The sequence below is a fragment of the Mustela lutreola genome, chromosome 2 (assembly GCF_030435805.1).
Source record: "Mustela lutreola isolate mMusLut2 chromosome 2, mMusLut2.pri, whole genome shotgun sequence".
Classification (NCBI taxonomy): domain Eukaryota; kingdom Metazoa; phylum Chordata; class Mammalia; order Carnivora; family Mustelidae; genus Mustela; species Mustela lutreola.
In genome coordinates this window covers 97,955,713-97,976,928 of record NC_081291.1, presented here as the reverse complement: position 1 = coordinate 97,976,928, position 21,216 = coordinate 97,955,713, and the positions used below count along the sequence as shown (strand labels likewise).

The 21,216-nt window shown below is 37.5% G+C and overlaps 1 protein-coding gene across 3 annotated transcripts in view; it reads right to left on the bottom strand.

Annotated features, from left to right (window-relative positions):
- The window catches only part of NCK1 (NCK adaptor protein 1), an 82,583-nt gene that overhangs the window by 31,315 nt on the left and 30,052 nt on the right, over nucleotides 1-21,216 (bottom strand). Inside the window, exon 2 of one of the 3 annotated variants that reach the window (XM_059162701.1) lies at nucleotides 15,179-15,287. The exons of the other annotated variants lie outside the window; for them this stretch is intronic. The gene's annotated coding sequence lies outside the window, so the exon portion shown is untranslated. The remainder of the gene's footprint in view (nucleotides 1-15,178; nucleotides 15,288-21,216) is intronic. 3 annotated transcript variants of the gene reach the window in all.

Here is a 21,216-nt window from a genome sequence, read left to right as displayed (position 1 = left end):
ACTTCCTCAACCTGATAAATAGGATCTACAAAAACCTACAGCTAACAACTACTTAATGGTAAAAGAGATGCCTTCCTCCTACAATCAAGAACAAGGCAGGTATGTGCTCTCACTATTCTTACTCAGCAAAGCGCTACAAGTTTTAGCTAGCTCAGCAAGGCAGAAAACGATATAAATGGCATATAGATCAGAAAAAGAAGAAATAAAACTCTCCTTATTTACAGATGACATGACTGATTACAGACAAGATCCTAAAAGCCACCAAAAATTGCTCCCCCAAAACAAAAACCACTCAAACCCTCCTAGTATTAACTAGTGAATTCAGCAAGGTCGCAAGACAGAAGATCAACAAGCAAAAAATCAACTGTCTTTCTATATATTATCAATGAACACATGGACACCAAAATTAAAAAAGCAATACCACTTATAATTACTAAAATAAAAAAGGAAAAAAAAATGAAAAGAGGTGCAAACCTTATAAAACATGAAGGAGACTATATGTTGAAAATTACAAAATGCTGACGAAATTAAACATCTAAATAAAAGTGTTTTTGAAATAGAAGACTCAAACATAGTGAGGATGTTATTTTTTCCCAAATTGGTATACAGGTTTACATAATTCTTATCAAAGTCCCAGAATTTTTATTTTTTTATATCCAGACAATTATTCTATAATTTAGATGGAAAGGCAAAATAACTAGAGTAACTAAAATGTTTTAAAGTTAAAAAAAAAAACGGGGGAAGCTTACTATATAGCTAGAGTAGTCAAGATTGCATGGTATCAGCAAAGAAACAAATAGCAGTTGTGGAAAAGAAAGAGAACCCAAGGGACACCTGGTGGCTCAGTCAGTTAGGTGACATCTAGGTGGCTCAGTCAGTTAGGTGTCTGCCTTTGGCTCAGTCATGATCCATGGGTCCTGGGATCAAAGTCCTGCATCAGGCTCCTTGTTCAGCAGGGCACTTGCTTCTCCTTCTGCCTGCCCCTCTGCCTGTTTGTGCACCCTCTCTCTGGCTCTCTCTCTGATCAAGGTACAAAAAGTAATTCAGTGGGGGTGGGGGGAAGCTTTCTCAACAAATGATGCTAAAGCAAAAGGACATCAATATCCCTCGCCCCCACAAAAAAAGTACAAGACCTAATCTCACACCTTAGACAAACATAAACTCAACATGAATGACAACCTTAAATGTAAAACTATGAAACTTTAAGAAAAATATATAGGAGAAAATCTTCAAGATACAGAGCTAGGCAGAGTTCTTAGACTTGGCAACAAAAGCAAGATCCATAAAGGAAAAACTCAAGAGTAGAAAAAACAAATTCAGTTAGAAAACGAGCAAAAAACATGAAGAAGATATAGAGATGGCAAACAAACACATAAAAAGATGTTCATCATCAGCAGCTATTAAGAAAATAAAATGAATGTATAATGAACCCCACAGCTATCACCCAACTTCAATTACCAATACTCTGGCTTTGCAGTTCATTTATCCCCCCTAATTTTTGGTGGGAGTACTGGAATCCTATGATTTTACCTATAAATACTAACAGATAAGAACACATACCCCAAATAAATACTTTAAAAAAAAAAAAAACCACATACCCCACAAAAAAAAATCAAGGGGTCTTTTACCTTTTTTGCCATGGGCCACCACACTGTAGCAAAAAGGTTAAGTCTGGTAAAACCTATAACCCCTACTCAGAATAAGGTTTTAGGTGCATAAAAATACATGGCATTGCAAATAAAATAAACTATACTGAAATTCAGTTATCAAGGTATTTTTTAAAAACTTGTACTGTTAAAAATGTGTTTCTTTATTAAGGTTAAGAGAACCTGCAAACAATTCTTTCATTTCATCCAGTACTGACATTCAAGTTTCACTGAGTCTATTGAAATAAAAAGTCTTTTATAGTTGGTTTGAACTGGGATCTAAACTAAGTCTGTATATTGCACTTTGGTTAATGTTTTATATCTCCTTAATCTACATAACACAGTCCTCTTTCCCCACTATTTCCATGCCATTTATTTGTTGAAGAACCTGCCTCCATTTGTCCTATAGCACTTCCCACACTGGATTTGATTGAGGTGCGTCCTCATGGTGATCCTTTATCTCCTCTATTTCCTGTAAATTGGTAATTTTAACTAGAGCCTTTACTGCCCCACCCCACCCCAGATTCTTTTGTTGTTGATGATGCAAAAATACTTCACAGATGGGGCACCTGGGTGCCTCAGTCAGTTGAGCAACGGCCTTCAGTTCAGGTCATGATCCTGGGGTCCTGCGAGAGCTCAACACCACGCTCCCAGCTCCATAGAGAGCTTGCTTCCCCCTCTCCCTCTGCTTGTATTCTCATAGATATTCTCGAGAAATACTTATTGGCATAATACAGGAGGCACCCTGGTCTGGCTGATGTTTAAGATGAACAGTGGATACAGTAGCATCAAACTGATTCACCCACCATGTTCCCCATCAAACCTTCACCTAATGGGTTTATCAGCCACTGATGACCACTGCCCAGATCTACCATTTCCAAAATGATCTGCTAGCTATACATGCTTTTAGAAATTGCGACTGTTTTACTAAGAACATTTTTTTTTAAAAGACTTTATTTATTTATTTGACAGAGAGAAATTACAAGTACACTGAGAGGCAGGCAGAGAGAGAGAGAGAGAAGGAAGCAGGCTCCCTGCTGAGCAGAGAGCCCGATGCGGGACTCGATCCCAGGACCCTGCGATCATGACCAGAGCCGAAGGCAGCAGCCCAACCCACTGAGCCACCCAGGCGCCCCTAAGAACATTTTTGATTACATTAGTACAGAGACCCTACAAGAAAGGCAGAATATATGTGTTTAGAACAACAACTATATAAAAACTAGATTCATTTGTTTCCACTTTTTGGAGATCACTTTATTTTTCCTTTTAATAATTTAATTATTTGGGGGGGTACCTGGGTGGCTCAGTCATTAAGCATCTGCTTTTGGCTCAGGTCATGATCCCAGAGTCCTGGGATCGAGCCCCAAATAGGGTTCTCTGCTCAGCGAGAAGCCTGCTTCTCCCTTTCCCACTTCCCCTGCTTGTGTTCCCTCTCTTGCTGTGTCTCTCACTGTCAAATAAATAAAATCTTTTTTAAAGTTTATTTATTTATGTAAGTAATCTCTACACCCAATGTTGATCTCGCAAACCCAAGATCAAGAACTGCATGCTCTTCTGAATGAGCCAGTCAGGTATCCCTAAAATTTAATTTTATTTCATTATTATATAATGCATTTGGATGGTTCTAAAAAGTGTAACAATCGAACAAGGTACACTCAGAGAGCTCTGCTTCCATACTCACCTTCTCTCTCTTTTCTCTCCCTCTCCCTACAGGATAACCATTTTTTATTGGTTTTGGTTTATCTTTCTATTATTGCTTTTTGAATATGTAAAAGAAAACATATATAAATTAGAAATTCTAATTTTCACACTCCCTCACAACAAATCATGTACACACACAACCTTGCTTTAAGTACTGTCTGAACCTTGCTTTAAGTTCAACAATATATCTTGAACATCATTCCATAGCAGGATCAGAGTTCTTTTCCAGTAACTAACTACTGCCCAGTACTTCATCATTATAGAAGTATCTCAGTTTCCTCAACTTGACCTTACTGACAATGAGTTATTTCCAGCCTTCTGATAATAACTAGTGTTGCAATGAACAGTTTAATATACATGTCATTTTGTTTTTCTGTTAGTGTGACTTTGGGTTAGAGTCAAAGAAATAAGAATGCTGAGTTGAATCTTAACAATTATATAATTTTGTGAGATGGTGCCAAATACCCTATCTATAGTTTCTTTATCCCTCTGTATTTTCCACAATATATGGGAATGATTATTTCCTCACAGAATTACCAACTAAATATGGATCTTGGATTTCTGTCAGATAAGGACTGGTATTTCAAAGCAGTTTTTAATTATTTCTCCATTAGTGAAATTAAGCACTTATCCCCAAATTTAAGGGACATTTATTTTTGTTTTTCTGGGTGAACTACCTGTTTATATCTTTTGCCCATTTTCCCAAGGTATGGCTTTTCTTTTCCAACTTTTAGAAGCCCTTTATATAGTAGGAATACTTGCCCTTTGTCTTTGATATAAATTTTTCTCCGTCATTTATCATTTTAACTTGATTATTATATTTTATGTATAAAATTTTTAAAGAACAACTTGACAGTAACTGTCAAAATTTTACATGCACATTTCTTTGAATCAGCAATCTACATACTACAGGAAAAAATAATCCAAGTATTCAAAGTATCCATGTAAAAATGTTTGCTGTGGCACTGCTAGGAACTGTGAAAAGTAAGGAATGAAATACACTGACAGTGTCTAAACTGTAAGCACTTGCATGCAGAATGACCAATAAATATTAAGCAAAAATGCAAATTCTAAAACAATAGCATTATAATTCTATTTTTTAAAAAGTTCCATTACATAATATTTGTATATGCATTAAAAAGTTCTGCGAGGATATATATACATCAAATTGTCAAAGTGGCAGCTTTTGATTACATTAGTACAGAGATTGATAAAACTTAGTCCATACTCCACAGATATGTGTGGTTTGAGTGTTTTACAAAAATATTACTCTATACTTTTACAAAATGTACTATAAGAAGAGAAAACCAACTGAAAGCTATAACTAACAGGAATTGGCAGCCAAAACGCAAAGTAGGTGTGCGGAAACATGGAGATAGTATGAGGAAAAAGAAATGATAGGGAACTGAGGGAAAAAGAAATGAAAAAGAAACTTTGCTTTGATGACTATTTCTTCAGTAAGCAGCAGGTAAAAGAGTTAACTTGAATTCAGAATCCTGATAATAGGGAAAATAATCTTTAAACGCAAGAAATAGTAATGACATGCTTACACAAGAGGGACAACAACTGAGGCCAAATGAGAATGCCTACTCATGCCTACTCTAAAGCATAAACTAAGAGTAGAATGGGTAGAAACATTTGCACTATTTTAACAACCACTTCCCTCCTGATCTCTTTTAGCCAAGCTTAGTTCAAATTACATAAACTGAATATGATACAACCCCACTGTTCTTTGGTCCAGCCAAGAGGCCTGGTTGTAAAGATGGTCACTTAACATTCTATATTCTCCTATAAAAGTTTCAGCTCCATGTTTTCAACTACACTCATGTAATTTACACTTGGCTGCTCCTGGCCCCTACTCTTGCTTTCAGGAACAGGATTCCTGTCCTTTGGTCTACGTCCTTGTACCTGGCACCTGAACCCAGGCACCTGAACCTTACCAACCAGTGACCAATTACTGCCTGAAATCAAGTATTGCCTTTCTTTGATAGAATGGGAAATGCTTATCTTGATCCCCACCGATTGCCGGCCCTGCTCTGATAATACAAGTATCATGGACCCTGGAATTGACATCAAGTCCCTGTGTACACTGCTCACATCCTGCTTGTCTATTACTCCTGGGCTTATTTTCCTGATCTCAATTTGCTTTTCAAACTCACCTCCAATCTCATTCCCAAACTAGACCTATACATACTTGATCATACTCCTGGCCTTTCCTGATCTGGATATTAAAAGAATAGGACCAAAGTGAAAGTAAAGAACTCGCTTAGTGTCACTGGGACAATACAAAATTTACAGTTCACTGACCAGCCAGCAGCCTCAACTTCAAGCTCTAACAATTTGCAGTACCATGCTGCCTCTTAAAGACCAGAAAATAAGGGTACAGGTTATAGATGGACAGAAATCTTCTACCTACTAAATCAGCAATTCTCCAACTATTTAGTCTCAACCCCTTTACATACTTACAAACTGAAGACCCAAAAAGGTTTTGTTTATGTTGGCTTTATCTACCAACACTTACCACACTGGGAATTAAAAGTGAGAAAAATGTTTGGATATTTTAAAATTCAATTAAATATGATATTTAATTCAATATGGAACATTTTTATGAAAATTGTGTTTTCCCACACAAAAACATTAGTGAGAAGAGTGGTGTTATTTTACATTTTTCCAAATCTTTTTAATGTCTGACTTAATAGATTCTTATATCTGTTTCTGCATTTAATGTATTACAACATACTATTCTGCTTGATAAGAAAACTTGATGTCACACAAATATGTAGCTGGAAAAAGAAGAGTACTTTCAAGAATCTTTTCAGATAATTGTGGATATTCTTCACTAAAACTTGACAAGTGGTAGAGTTTCTTAAATACTAGTTTGTAATGTGGAATCTAAAGCTTTACCAAGTCAACTTTTCCACACAGTTATATTAAAATTCACTGGCCTAAGTACCTTTAATTCCAGAGGAAATGGATAAGCCCACTGCAGCCTCTCTCTCCAACTGATTACAACTAAAATCTCCAGAAATAATACAAAGACTCAGTTCCTGAGGACTCTGAAAAGTAAGTAATAGGCAGGTTGGGAAGGGAAATCAATCTGAAAAAAGACCAATACATCAACAATAAATTTCCTTTTGGTTTCCCCCCTCCTGCTTTATTTTCTGGCTTTGACCCAAAGGTAGGCATAACAGGAAATTACACAGCAGGTGCAGTCAGGAAAAAGCTCAAGAGAAGCTCATTTGGACAAAAGGGGAAAAAAGCTCTTAAAAGCCAGAAGACTGTGAGTTAAATCCCTGAGGTTTTATGTCTTCTTTTTTCCCCCTCTTCCAGTGCTGGTCCAAGGCCAGCCTCAGCTGTGGATCTGTACCACTGCCACAATGGTGGAGATGGTACATACAGTAAGACCCCAAAAGAAAACCTACTCCTCCGGATAAAGGAAAAGAAAAAGTAACTAGTTGGTACAAAGACTATGAGGGAAATACCCACTATCTCACCGCTTTACCTGAAGTCAAGCACAGCCATACCCAGAACTGAGTAACAACATGAAAGACAAACTCATAATAAGAGAACCTAACCTTTCTGGTAAAAGGAACCAGAAAGAGGGTTGCTGGGCATAGGTAAATATGGGGAAAATTCCCATGAGAAAAGAGCCAGTGAAGGTAATCTATGACAAAGACTCTCTTCTCAAATAGGCTCCTCTAAGCCCTCTTCTTGACTAGGCTTCAATTTTGGCCCATTAAAAATTGCAGGCTAAATGATTTTGTCCACACTCTCACACTGTAAGACTGAACAAACACTAGCATTGTTTCTAAAGGCTTAAAGGCCGCATCCCTCAGATGACAACTCCAGCCCCCTAAGTTCCTACACTAGGAAGCTAGATATTGCAAGAATTTACTGTTGGTTCCAGCCCAAACTTAGTGATAAGAAGAGAGGTCCCTATAACCCCCTGTAGAGCAGTTACTTTAGAAAGCTTGAAATTATAAATATTTGCACTGCCCCTTTGAAATATAAATCTTCTACCACCTAGAGGTGTATTCTCAGAACTGAGAGCCATCTCCTTAAAATGTGAACATTCAATGGGGGCACCCGGGTAGCTCAGTTGGTTGGACATCTGACTCCTGGTTTTGGCTCAGGTCATGATCTCAGGGTTGTATAATCAAGCCCCATTATCAGGCTCTGCACTGGATGTGAAGCCTTCTTGGGATTCTCTCTCTACCTCTCCATACCACTGTGTACACATACTCCCTCAAGTAAAGAAATGAATGAATGAATGAATAAATAAAATGTAAACATTCAACAAGATTTAACTCATTCTTGCTCCTAGTCCCTGTACAGAGTAAGGGTCCAACTTTGGTGGGCACCTTGCTCTAGTTTGTACCACATCCCTTGTCATAAAAATAAGTTTGTTTTTCCTCTGGATAAGTGTCAATTACAAATCCAGATGGCATAGCCAGGTAGACCAGTTTAAAAAGCACTGAAAATTGAAGTACAAAAATAACTACCACCCAAGTTCCAGACCATCCCTGACTATCACAGACAACACACAAATTCAAACATAACAGCAAAGGTTTAGAAAATGAAACGGATGCTGGCACTACTGCCCACAAAAAGCAGAAAGACTGGCTTGAATCTAGTCAGATTGATACCTGCTAAAACAACAGCAAAATAAAAATTCTCCAAGGGATTTTAACAGGATCCAAAGTCTCACAAAATAATATTTACAATGTCCAGTATACAATCTAGAATTGTCCAAAATACAAAGAAGCAGGAAAATCTGGCCAGTAAGAGCTGGAAGAAAAAGACAATGAGCAGATGCCAACCAAGAAATGACCCAGATGTTGGAATTATCACAAGACTTAAAAGCAGCTGTTATAACCATGTTCTATAAGGTAAAGTGAACACTCTCAAAACAGAGAAAGGTAAGTCTCATCTGAGAAGAAGCTATTAAACAGAATCAAAGGGTAATTAAAGAACTAAAAATCACAATATTTGAAATAAAAACTTCATTAGAGAGGCTGAATAGCAGAATCAAGATGACAGATGTATTAATTTCCTATGGCTGCCTTAACAAAAGTGCCACAAACCAGGTGGTTTAAAATAAATTCTGTCATAGATCTGATGGTATCAATAGGATTCAATCAAGGAATCTGAAATCAAGGTGTTGACAGAGCTGTACTACCTCTGAAGGCTCTAGGGAAGAATGTGCACTTTTTCTCTTCTAGCTTCTGGTGGCTGTCAGTATTCCTTGTGGCTACATCACTCTAACTCTGCCTCTGTGGTCACACTGCCTCTTCCTCCTCTTCTTTAAAATCTCCCCCTGCCTCATTAGGTCACACGTCCCTGTACTTCTGGCTCATCAGATAATCCAAGATATATTCCACCTCTCAAAATCTTTAAAGTCATTAATCACACCTTTTGCCATGTGAGGTTAATATAAATCCCAGGGATTAAGAAATGAATATATCTTTTTGGAGGCTGCCATTCAGCATACTACAAGAGAAGACGGACGGTATGAACCTGAAGACAGATCAATACAAAATATCTAAGCTGAAGAGGCTTTAACCCACTGAGCCACCCAGGTGCCCACATGGCAGTGGTTCTTAACTGGGGATTATGTCACACTCAAGGGGATTATTTAACAATGCCTGAAGTAATTTTTTATTGTCACAACTGGAGAGGGTGACAAGACTGTGCTACTAGGAGAGGCCAGGAATACCACTAAACATCCTATAATAAACAGGACAGGCCTCCACAATAAGGAATTACCCAGCCCAATGTGCTGAAGTTAAGAAAACCTGACATAGGAGCAATCTGAGTAACTAAGGACTTCTCACCAAAAACCATTACCATAACTTAAGAATAATGTTAGCAATAATGATACTGTTATGCTGAAAATAAATTAAAAAAAAAAAAAAAAAAAAGAATACTGAAAGCAAGCAACCAAAAATCCAGAATTCTGTATGTAGTGACAATACCCTTCAGGAATGAAATGACATAAAGACATTCTCAGATGAAGAAAAACTAAGCCATTCTGTTGCCCAGTGGACTGCCTCTAATAGAAATGTAAAGGAAGGTCTTAAGGCTAAAAGACAAGTGATTATCAGAGGGAAACATGAAACTTCAGCAATGAAAGAAGAGCAAAAAAATGGTAAATATTTTGGTGAATATAATAAGATTCTTTTTCATCTCTTAAATTTTTTAAAACACACGTAATTCTTGAAAAGGAATATTATAATACTAACACGAGAGTTTCACATATGTAGAATTCAATGACAATTGACAACAACTATATGACAATTAACAACTATATAAAGTGGGGAGGGCAATGGGACCTATATGGCTGTAAAGTTTTATGTTCTATTTTAAGTGGCAAAATGCAAATTCTAGATATACTGTGAAAAGTATATTATAATCTTTAGGGCAATCACTTAAAAAAAAAAAAAAGTAAGACAAAGAGATATAACCCATAACCCAAAACCAGTGGAGACAATAAAATGGATACTTAAAAAAGTACTCTGGAGCACCTGGGTGGCTCAGTCATTAAGCATCTGCCTTCAGCTCAGGTCATGATCCCAGGGTCCTGGCATCAAGCCCCACACTAGGCTGCCTGCTCCACAGGAAACCTGCTTCTCCCTCTCTCACTCTCCTGCTTGTGTTCCCTCTCTCGCTGTGTCTGTCTCTGTCAAATAATTTTTTTTTAAAAAGTCTTTAAAAATTTTTTTAATTTTTTTTATTTTTTAAAGATTTTAAAAAAGATTTTATTTATTTGTCAGAGAGAGAGCGAGCGAGCGCATAAGCAGGCAGAGGTGGAGAGAGAAGCAGACTCCCTGCCAAGCAAGGAGCCCGATGCGGGACTCGATCCTAGGACCCCGGGATCATGACCTGAGCCAAAGACAATAAATAAAATCTTCACCAAAAAAAAAAAAAAAAAAAACCCACAAGAAATAGATAACACATAATTAAACTCAAAGATATCAATAATTACATTAAATAATTGGTCTTAATTAAAGACAGAGAGGTGATCAAAGTAACAAAGACTCATCTGTTATCAGAAACCTATTTTGAATATAATGATACACAGCATAAAAGTAAAAGGATCATACAAACAGGAATCAGAAGAAAGCTGGAGTTGCTATAGAAGTATCTGACAAAGGAGATTACTGAACAAGGAAAATCACCGGGTAGGGCGACATGAGATAATGAGAAAAAGGTCAATTCATCAAGATGACACAACAAATTTAAATGTATCCATACTTAACAGAGTTGCAAAATTAATAAAGTAAAAATGATCAGTATGAAAAGAAGTAAATAAAACCATTATTCTTGAAAACTGCAACTACTTTCAGTAATCCATAAAATATGTAGAAAAGCAGCAAAAAAACCCAGACTCAACCAACATTTTATACAATACTATACAACAACATAAACATCTTTTCAAGTGCACAAGGCATATTCACCAAGACAGGTCATATTCTGGAACATAAAATAAATTTTAATAAATGTGAAAGAGTTAATATCACATAGCAGACATTCTCTATGACAGAATTAAACTAGAAGTATCAGAAAGATAACTAGAAAATCTAGAAGTATTTGGAAATTAGACAACATACTAAATGACTCATGTATCAAAGAGAAAAACTCAGGGGAAATTAGAAAATATTTTGAACTAAGTAAAAATGAAAACACAACATGTAAGTATTTATTAGCTGCAGCTAAAGTAGTACTTATAAGGAAATTTACAGTATTGATTGCCAATGATGTTAGAAAACAAGTCCCAAATCAATACTGTAAGCATCTGGGGCACCTGGATGGCTCTGTAGACCAAGCATCCAACTTTTGATTTCAGCTCAGGTCATGAGTTCAAGCCCTACACCAGGCTCCAAAATAAATAAATAAATAAATAAATAAATAATAACAACAACAATAGTAATAAATGTCAGCTTCTGCCGTAAGAAACTAGAAAAGCCCATTATACCCACAGGAAACAGAAGGAAGGACATGAATAAAGACCAGAAATCAGTGAGACTGAAACAAAAATTGGAGAAAAACCACTGAAACCAGAAGATGTTCTCCGAAAAGATCAAGAAAATTGATAACTCTTTAGCAAGAACTACTAAAAAGATAAATTTGCCAATGTCTGAATTGAAAGAAACATAAAACATAAAAACATAGTAAGAAAATACTATTGTTATGGTCTGAACGTTTGGTCTTCCCAAAATTAATGTTGAAATCTTAACTCCCATAAGATGAAGCAGGGCCTTTGGTAGCTCATTAGTCCCAAGGGCTGGAGCTCTGATGAATGAGATTAGTACTTCCCCAGCCCCTTCCACCAGGTGAGGATACAAGAAGCCTGCAACATGGAGGAGGGAGGACTCCCCTAACCATGCTGGCACCCTAATCACAGACTTCCAGCTTCCAGACCTATGAGAAGTTAAGTTTCTACTGTTATAAGCCACCCAGCCTATGGTATTTTGTTATAGTGTTGGGTCCCCAATGTTGGGTCCATGGTCAAAGGAGCGAGACTGATACAAAGCGGAGGGTCGAGCAAAGCTTTATTTCACGCCAAGCATCAAGAATCAAACCCACCGGTCAGGGCCCCCCTTACAGAGAGGACGACCACACCCCCTCCCTGCCTCACAGACTAACTTTTATAGAGCAAAGGCCGTGTGGTTGAGCCTGGCCACACACAGGTGGCCAACTGAACTACAATTCACCCCATAGCAGACATTCGCACTAGCCTATCACCTTGGTGAGAACTGCCCCCGCCCCAAAAAGGCGGGGCCCACACTTCATGGTAGCTAGGGAGACAGTATGCGCGCTTTACTGATTGGATGTCTCCACCTGACCCGACTCATCCCTACATTTGGGCTGTTATCTGGACCTGACCTGACCCACCCCTGTATCTGGGCTCTGTCCTGGGACTGGTTTCCCGGTCTTGCTTTTAAATAAGTTCAACTAGTGTGTGTGTGGGGGGGGATAACAGGGTCAATTTAAGTTTTACTGCATAAACAACAAAATGGCTGTCCAACTGAGGTAGGGCCGCTCTGGCTAAACAGGCCCTTACAATAGCAGCCCAAATATATTAAGACAAAAAACTGGTACCAAGAATTGAGGCTGTGGTTGCTAAGGGATACCTAAAAAATGTGGGAGTGACTTTCAACTGGATAATGAGCAGAACCTGGAGGTACATGCTAGAAAAATTCTACAGTGCCATGAATAGATGTTAAGGGCAAATTATTCTGAAGGGTCAGAAGTGGAGAGCTGTAAGGAAAGCCTCAATCCTCTTTTTTAAATTTTTTTTTTAAGACTTTATTTGAGAGAGAGAAAGAGAGAGAGAGAACATGCACACACCTGAGCATGGAGCCTGGCTCTATTCCAGGACCCTGACCTGAGCGGCAGTCAGATGCTTATTAACTAACTGAGCCACACCCAGGTGCACCAAGCCTCAACCCTCTTTTTTTTTTTTTTTTTTTTTTTTTTTTAAAACTTCAGTTTTATTTATTTATTTATTTATTTTTTTTTTTTTTTTAAGATTTTATTTATTTATTTGACAGAGAGAGATCACAAGTAGGCATAGAGGCAGGCAGAGAGAGAGAGGGGGGGGGAAGCAGGCTCCCTGCTGAGCAGAGAGCCCGATGCGGGACTCGATCCCAGGACCCTGAGATCATGACCTGAGCCGAAGGCAGCGGCTTAACCCACTGAGCCACCCAGGCGCCCAAGCCTCAACCCTCTTAAGAGAATACCTAAGTGGTCATGAACAAAATAATGTTGGCTGAAATACAGACAACGTTAAAAAAGAGACTATAGGCCCAAACTGCAGTTGCTCATGCTAAGCACCACATCAACAAACCAAGAGTAAGACTCAATCTCTAACCTAACTGCAGTTTCAGTCTCTCCCAGAAATGTAACCTTTAACCAGTCAATCTGGAATTAACTGGTCAGCACCAATTAAAGTAATCCACTCAACAGACTCTTCCATTCTCCCTAAGAAGGTGACATTATCTGAAACAATCCACTCTTTGCTAGAAACTTCCTTTTCCTATAAAAGCCTTTAATTCTGTATAGCTCTCTGTAACCCCTTTTATCTGCTAAATGAGATACTGTCCAATTTATGAATCATTAAATAAAGCCAATAAATCTTTAAATTTGCTCAGTTGAATTTTGCTTTTTAATAATAATAAAAGCCAATCTGATAATGTCTCAGACAGAAATGAGGTGCATGCTACTGGAAAGGTGATCCTTGTTATAAGATGGCAAGGCACTTGGCTGAACCATAGTCATGTCCTAGTGTTTTGTGGAAGCTCAGAACTTGTGAGGCTGAAATTGGCTATCTGAGGCCATTTCTAAGCAAAGTGTTGAAATTGTGGCTTGGCTTCTCTTGAATGCTTATAGTAAACATGGAAAAAATACCTTAAAGATGGAAATGTTAATCAAAAAGAAGTTAATTTAAAAGGTAGGAAATTCTCAATCTGCTGTAGTGCAAAGAAATGAGAAACACATTCAGAATCAAACACTAGGAGTGTAATAAGAGACAATGGATCCTTTCATAGAAAAGAGTAAGGGTGAACATGAGATTTAATCAGCCACCCCAGCAAGAAGCAGCCAATCTGAACTGGAAGGAGACAAGAAGGAATTAAGAAAGATTGTCAAGTTTTCTTGATTGTATAGGATGAAACCAGAAAGCTACTCCACTGCAAACACAAGATATTCTTCAAGACAAGGGAAGAGGGATCCAAAAGGTGACTCAGAGATCATTAAGCCTGTTTCTCCCATTTCAGAAGAGGAGGTCATCATGTAGCTTTCAACAGCCTGGATGACTCCCACTGCAAAGCTGTGGAGGGCAGGCCAACAGAGCCACTGGTGTATTATTCCACCCTAGAAATCACTGCCTCAGGCTGTGCCCAGAAAAGCCATGGAACAAAAATATTTAAATATTTAACATTTTTAAATGGTCACACACTTGAACAGATACTTCACCAAAGATGACAGAGGTTTATCCCACTATCTCCAAGCAGAGCATTCCTACGAAACCTTTCAGAAGCCAAAATAAGATGAAGTGAAGGTATCCCCTGCTTTCTGAAAGTTCAAGTCACACCACTTTGCTTTTTAAAGACCTACATTAGTACCTATTTTCACCAAACAAAAAAAAAATCTGAAGAGGATTTTCACTCCCCGCCACCCCCACCCCGCCCGGTAAAAAAAGGTCATTACCATACTAGCATAGGTCTTAAGTGGCATAATACGAACTTTTGGAAAGAGGGGATACTGCACAAGGATGATATACAAGCACATGTGAAGATCTTCAACATCATTAGTCATTAAAGAAATGCAAATTAAAACCACAAAACGATATCACAACACAGTGAATTAAATGGCTTCAAAAGATGAGAGGTAGTAAAAAAGTGGGGAAGGGAGGGAGGGGAAAGAGGTAAAGGGGGAGAGAGAGGAAACACAAACAGTACCAGGTACCAGTGAGGATGCAAAGCAATGGGGAACTCTAACACTGCTTGTGGAGATGCAAAACAATATAGCTACGGTTTTATATAGTTACTAAGGGTAACGTTTAACAGCTTCTTATAAAGTTTAACACACATTAACCATATATGATCTCACTGAACCAGATTCAAAAGGCTACGTATGACATTCTGGACTACAAAGCATGAGGAGTGAAGAACTGTTCTGAATTTAGATTGTGGTAGTGATTACATAACTGTGTCAAATCTCAATCACACTCCCAAAAAGTGTCAATCTTACTGAATGTAAACTAAAATACATAGCAGAAAATATTCACTGCTCAGTCTTATAGTTTAAATGGACCTGTTTATACTCACATATGATTCTGTATCATCATGCAATAAATATTCACTAAGTTTTGCAGATCTTCAAATGTTGACATCTTATTATAAAAACACCAGTGCATTCATACAGCCTCTGGAAACTCTAGTGTGAAAATGGAAATGAATATCTCAGTATAATGGAAATAGTCTAGTCTTGTAGACTCCTTAAAAGGTATTTTAAGAATCTCTAGAGAACTGCTAACCTAAATATAGAAATAGTATCAGGTCAAACACCTAAAAACACATTCTTCCCCAACCAACTTTTACAAATCCATTCAGCATATCTATATATTAAATGACACTAAGTTTGTCGTATCATTTTACCAAACCATATTGTGTATGATATGTAAACTATGAGGAAAGATATAGTTTGCTGTGTGTATAGGCCATAATAAATATGACCATTTTGGGCAAGCCAGTTGTTACACTGGAAAAGGAAGGAACCAGCTAGTAATAGAAAAAAATTCTAAAGAGAAATCTCTCATGCTGAAACAAATGCAATTTTAGATTCTTTTATTGTTTAACACATAACCTGACAATTTCCTGTTTCTGATAAAAATCAGCAGAGTGACAATACCCAAGTGACTAACTCCGGAAGTTTGGTTGGGTTACAGATCTTTTGGTAAACAATGAAGGGGGGAAAATATCCCCAAATAACTAACTTCTATGTGCTGTAAGTAACTCAAAAAAGACAAGGCAATTCATAAGATTTTATTCTATTCAATGTTTTAAACCTTAGTATCTTGTAAGTAATTTTAATTGTTAAACACTCTGAGAATGAAAAAAAATGGGTAAGAATCCCATCATGGGGAAAATAAAAAATTATAGACTAGTCTGAAATAAAGACTCCTTAAGAAATCAAGCCTTTTTTGCAGGGCACCTGGGTGGCTCAGTGGATTAAGCCTCTGCCCTGATCAGGTCATGATCCCAGGGTCATGGGATCGAGCCCCCCATCGGGCTCCCTGCTCCGTGAGGAGCCTGCTTCCCCTCCCCCTCTCTCTGCCCGCCTCTCTGTCTACTTGTAATCTCTGTGTCAAATAAATAAATAAAATCTTAAAAAAAAAAAAAAAAATCAAGGGGCGCCTGGGTGGCTCAGTGGGTTAAAGCCTCTGCCTTTGGCTCAGGTCAGGATCAAGTTCCACATCAGGCTCTCTGCTCAGCAGGGAGCCTGCTTCTCCATCTCTCTTTGCCTGCTTCTCTGCCTACGTGTGATCTCTGTCTGTCAAATAAATAAATAAAATCTTTTTTTAAAAAATCAAGTTTTTGTTTTTGTTTTTTTAAAGATTTTATTTATTTATTTGTCAGAGAGAGAACACTCACGAGAGCATGCACCCATAACAAGCAGAATGGCAGGCAGGCAGAGGCGGGGAGAGAAGGAGGCACCCCACTGAGCAAAAAGCCAGATGCAGAACTCCATCCCAGGACCCTGGGGATCATGACCCGAGCTGAAGGCAGTGGCTTAACCAACTGAGCCACCCAGGCATCCCAAGCCTTTTTTGTTTTTTTAAAGAATAGGTCAAATAAAACACCCCCTTATTCTATTTATTTTTAGAAATAGCCTTTGGAAAATCCAATATAAGCAAACACAAAATACAACACAGGCAAAAGTCCCGTGCATTATCAAAATTAATCATTTATTCATTTGACAAAATGTTTACTGAGTAGTTATAGACTAGGAGGACATACAGTGAAGGCCTGAAAGTAAAGAAAGACATATCAAGCAAAACATGATCTCAAAAAATATCAACTGCAGGGGCCCGTGGGTGGCTAAGTTGGTTAAGTGGCTGGCTCTTGATATCAGCTCTGGTCATAATCTTAGCATCCTGGGTTTGAGCCCCTTACAGGGCTCCCTGCGCAGTGGGGAGTCTGCTTCAGGATTCTCTCTCCTTCTGCCCCTCCCCCCTAAAATAAATCTTCAAAAAATATCAACTGTAATTCTATTTCTCAACAACTTATTTAATTAATGCCCTACAATACATAAAGCATTACTCCCTATATGATTATTTCGTCAGGTATCACAAAATTTTACTTATTACTCTGAATTACAATAATCTGTACCAAGATCACCTTAAGAACATTATCACCGTTCTAGGGGCGCCTGGGTGGCTCAGGTCAAAATTCAGGTTAAAATTCTGCCTTCGGCTCAGGGTCCTGGGACTGAGCCCGGCATCCGGATCTCTGCTTAGCAGGGAGCCTGCTTCCCCTTCTCCCTCTGCTTGCCTCTCTGCCTACTTGTGATCTCTGTCAGTCAAATAAATAAAATCTTTAAAAAAAAGGAACATACTACCATTCTATAATCTGAAGAATATTACATTTTATATAATCTAAAGAAGCAGCCATATGTTATTACTAATGTAAAAAGAATATAATACTATTGCTAAAACTGCTAAATGATGAGCAATTATGGTATAAACCATCTATGAAAAAATAAAACAATGAAGAATTTAACGTCATAATTAATACCACAACTGTAAACCATTAACTGATTTAACCCTTATTGTACTACTAGTCACCTAAACACGAATGGGTGGATGATTGACTGTACTCATTTTTTTTTTCTTAAAGATTTTATTTATTTGAGAGTGAAAGCAAATTGAATGAGCAGGTAGAGTGGCAGAGAAAGAGGAAGAAGCAGACTCCCTGCTGAGCAGGGAGCCCAATGCAGGACTCAATCCCAGGGCCCTGGGATCATGATTTGAGCTGAAGGCAGACACTTAACCAACTGGGCCACCCAGGTGTCTCTGTAGTTCGTTTTTAATGTATTATTTTTACAACTGTGGTACATAATATGGTCTGAATTTTTTCCCCTACAAAATTCAGATGCTGACATCTATCCTCTAGTACCTCAGAACGTGACTCTGTCTTTAAGGAGGTAATTAAGTAAAATGAAGTCATCAGGGTAGGCCCTAACCCAGTACGATTAGTGTCTTTGTAAGAAAAGGTGATTAGAACACAGACACACTCTGTGGGAAGACCATATGAAGATCCTGGGAGAAGACAACCATCTATATTATGTCAAAGACAGAGGCCCTCAGAAGAAACCAACCTTGATGACAACTTGACCTTAGACTCCAGCAACCACAATTTTGAGACAATAAATTTCTGTTAAGCCACCCAGTCCATGATAGTTTGTCATGGCAGTCCTATCTAACTAATAGAATACAAATAAAATTTACCATCTGAACCATTTTTAGTGTCGAATTCAGCGGCATTAAGTACATTCACAATATTGTACAACCACAACCACTATCCATCTCATAAACTATTTTCATCTTGCAAAACTGAAACTCTATACACTTTAAATAACTCCTAAATACAGCCAAGCTACCAATTAAAATTAAGTATAAGAGAAGAATAGTCATTTTTGGACAGGCAATCTCAAAAAATTTAATTCCAATTCATTTTGACTTAAGAAAAAACCAGAGGATATGTTCCAGCAAAACAAAAGAGTAAAACAAGACAAAAGAAGACAAAGGATCTAAGAAGCAGGAAAACCAATGAAGAAAAGCAAAAGGAATTTCCAGAATGCTAGCAAAAGTAAATTAAGATCTGAAGCAGTTTAGAATAAACAGTCCAACTTGGAGTAAGATTCCAGGGGGAAAAAAAAAATAAATAAAAAAACCTGATACAGTTAATCTGACAGGACTATGTGAAAAATTATATACAAATACAAATTTTATAGAAATGCTGGAGAGTGTGGGAAGACTTAGCTATAAATTCAAAAACAATGAAAAAAATTTTAAACGTGAACCACACAAATTTCTTGTAAATTTCAGAAAAAATAAATTCACAAGAAAGACAAGTTAACAGAAGGAGGTGGGTCAGCTATAAACTATATGTTTATATAGTCATAATGATAAAAATGCTGAATATGAATATACATTATCAAGACAATGATGCTAAGAAAGACAGATTAAGAAAATAAATGCAGGACCTGTCCAGCTCAGTAGGCAGAGCATTTGACTCTCAATCCCGGGGTTGTGAGTTCAAGCCCACGTTGGGTGTAGAGCTTCCTTACTACACACACATACAAACCTCCCTTTATCTTAACAGAAAATCAGTAGATGTCTAAAATTAATGGATCAGGAGATAATACTAACAATTATATGTTTTTTATATATTAAAGTAATACATGAACATAGTTTAAAATATCAAATAGTGCTATAAGGCCTATAACAAAAGTAACAATCCTTTGTTCTCCTCCCTCTTTTCCCTCCTGCTTGTCTCAAGAAGTAATCACTTTCAACTTTTTAAGCTGTTGCTGCTGATACAGCTCAAAAAGTTTAGTGATTACTTCTTGAGGCAAGGGGGTAGAAAAAGGAAAGCAAAGAACTGCTGTTTTTTGTTATTAGGCCTTTTAGCACTATTTGAAACTTTAATCGAATTTCAAGTATTACTTTGATAATTCAAAAAATTAATTTGGAAAACCTCACTGATCCCTTGAAAATCAAAACTAAGTCAATCAAAATGTTAAAATAGCTAGCTGACTTTTAAGCTATACCAGTATCCATTTTCCCTTCTTTTCATAACAGTACCTCAACTTTCTCTTCAGAAACTATCCCCTTCATCCCCAATCCTAATTCTATTTTGACATTCTTGAGGTGGAGTTCCAAGAATTCAGGAGTAGTATATGCAATTCACACATGGCCAATAATATTAAATTCCCTTAATTCTTGTGACTAGCGACGAATGGGCTTAAAACTCAAGTGGTTCATTCAGAAAGACTCCTGGGATGCATACAGGGGTTATTGGAAAGGTACTTACTCTTTCCCAAAAAGACTTAAACCTGAGAGCTAAGTAAATGGCACCATATAGAACCTGGACGGTGAGAGGGCCACAGAGATGGGAGTCCATTTTTTCAGCCTCCAAATCTAATTTTCGTCAACCCAGAACCTATCTCGGGATATTTCATTTCATAAACTAAAATTACTTTTCTGTTAAAACAAACAAATAGGGTCAATATATGATAACAGGCACCTGAACAGACAGTATCAAATTTATTTTTTTTGAAGTTTATTTAAGTAATCTCTATACCCAACATGGGGCCCCAACTCAAATCCAAGAGTTGCAAGCTCTTCCAACTCAGTCAGCCAGACACCCCTAGAGTAACAAATTTAAAAGAAAAAAGAGGGAGGAGTCAAGATGGCTGAGAAGTAGCAGGCTGAGACTACTTCAGCTAGCCGGAGATCAGCTAGATAGCTTATCTGAAGATTGCAAACACCTGAAAATCCAACGGCAGATCGAAGAGAAGAAGAACAGCAATTCTGGAAACAGAAAAACAACCACTTTCTGAAAGTGTCTCTCACAGTACCTCACATCTACTTTGTGTTCAATAAATATTTGCTGAATGAATGTAAAAAAAAAAAAAAAAGGAAAAGAAAACTCTAAAAGAAAGACTTCACATATAAGAAAAATGTGAAAACAATGATAAAAAAATGATGGATATTGAGGAAACCCAAATACTAGCAAGTAAAGATATTTCCAAATTTAACAACTGTGTGTATGTGGTTAAACTCTGGGACGGGTTTAATGTAGCCTAACTGAACACTATGTGGAGCTTATAAACAACAAAATAACTGATTTTACCAAGCTTTCAACTTATTTATTATTTATCTTTGGGCCCTACTGTGTACGAGGCACAGTATGAGCTAACCAGCTTACAAAGCTGTATCTGTCCTGACAGAGCTTACAGGCTAGTGGGAAAAGTTCTATTTCTTGCTAATACAACTTCATCTGTAATGCTGACTTCAACTTATTCTGCTCCCATCAGCATGCCAACTGCATCTGTAAACTAGATCCAATATACTGCTACTTTTTATATATGTTTAGCTACCTCTGATTGAGCCAATAAAACCACCCATTTTTTTACTTTATAAACTCTTAGTTCCCAGAATCCACCTATTTTAAATTGTAATATAAAAACAAATGTCCTGTCTTGAACTCCAAAGGCCTAAAGAACAAATAATATAATGGTCCTAAGGAGGCAAGGTAGGCACCAGGTATAAAAAGGACAAGTCCAGAGAGGCAGCACA